At 33.3% G+C, this 1554-nt stretch overlaps 1 long non-coding RNA gene across 1 annotated transcript; it reads right to left on the bottom strand.

Moving 5' to 3' along the window:
* Positions 1-535: 535 nt before the first annotated feature.
* Positions 536-1118, bottom strand: LOC107576236 (uncharacterized). The gene is made up of 3 exons (XR_001608019.1): positions 990-1118; positions 812-913; positions 536-652 (listed from the first exon to the last, which is right to left on the bottom strand). It is a non-coding gene; the product is annotated as an uncharacterized lncRNA (long non-coding RNA).
* Positions 1119-1554: the final 436 nt, after the last annotated feature.

Below are 1554 nucleotides of genomic sequence, written 5' to 3'. Positions count from 1 at the left end.
ATAAAAACATCACAATAATCCACATGACTTCAGTCCATCAATTAATATCTTGTGAAGTGAAAAAACTGTTTGTTTGAGTCCTCGATCCATAATATTGCTTTCTCAAGTGGGAAAAGAAAGTTGTCTCGTCAGAATCAGGCATGAACTATACACAGATCAAGAAAGAAAAACAGTACAAAACAGTTCTACACAAATATGTCAATGGATTTTGATGTTAGAGGACTTCAGGAGATGGACTTTTTCACCAGAGGAAGCGTTATTATAGATTATAGACTCGTAATGCTTTGATGATGGATTTGTTTCTCACAAACACACAGCATTTCACTTCGCAAGATGTTAAATGACAGACTGAAGTCGTGAGGATTATGAGATGTTTTTAATCAGCTGCTTGGTTTCTCATTCTGATGGCACCCATTCACTCCAGAGGATCCATTGATGAGCACATGATGTAATGCTAAATATTCCCAAATCTGTTCCGAACAGATTTCTGGATGTCCAAATTAAGCATGGCTAGTCTCAAGTATGCAGCTTATTCAAAAGACAATAGAGCTTTACTTGTTCAGTATGTCCAGGAGTTCAGTGGTGGCAGAAAAGGTCTGAAGCAAAGAATTAACACAGCAGGACAGATTGTAGTTTAAAAGATCCCTCACTTCTGAAACATTAGATCATATTTAAGATCATTATTAGTTCCAGCATTTCTGGATAAACTTCAAAAATGGTTCAAAAGACTGAAATGACAGTAGTTACAGTAGCAGTATTTTTTTTTTTGTTAAAAATGTGATATGATAGATGCAAGTCTCTGATGACCTACCATAATTCAATGATGCAGAGCGGTAGAATAGTCGAGACATTTTACTCCAATACTTCCCCATCCACAGACATATACGACTGCAAAGGCTTCTCAGTGTTGTATCTATGGAAACCTGCTGTGTCAACATTAATCTGAGTATTGGTTATAGAAAATCAAGCTAAGCTGACGAAATATTTACCCTCTTCAAGATACTTCCGCTCCCTTTTACTCGTAGCATAACAATGAGTTTCATACAGACATAAACAGAAACAGCTGATTTTACTTTCACTTTCAATTCACGCTTCAGTTTCTATCACAGATACGAAACTAACACCCGGTTCAGAATAAATGACTTAGTATTGTTGTTATTAACAAACGTGATCGAATCATTATTATTACTATTTTTATTATTCATTTTTTTATTTAGTGTTTGTTTTTACAAATATGCCTGTATTCATTTGTATTTATTAGTTTGAGTTATTTTAGTTCTTCACCTTAAGAACTAGCAGATACAAAACTAGTTTGTTTGATTTTTGTAGTTGACATTCATTTTAAATCACAAAAAATTGTTTTAATTTTAGTTAATATCCCAGATAAAAACCTCTGTTGTTCTCATTCTTACTAAAAGTGCATTTTAAAAGTACATATTAATAAAACTTAATACTAGTCTTAACCGTGACTATTCAATGTGATGTACAATAGTTGTTTATATAATTTACATACTGTGTCTGGAGCAGATCCACATGAACTCATACATTCAAAAA

Source organism: Sinocyclocheilus grahami, unplaced genomic scaffold (assembly GCF_001515645.1).
Source record: "Sinocyclocheilus grahami isolate Dianchi unplaced genomic scaffold, SAMN03320097.WGS_v1.1 scaffold3378.1, whole genome shotgun sequence".
Classification (NCBI taxonomy): Eukaryota; Metazoa; Chordata; class Actinopteri; order Cypriniformes; family Cyprinidae; genus Sinocyclocheilus; species Sinocyclocheilus grahami.
This window is presented reverse-complemented; position numbering and strand designations above follow the sequence as displayed.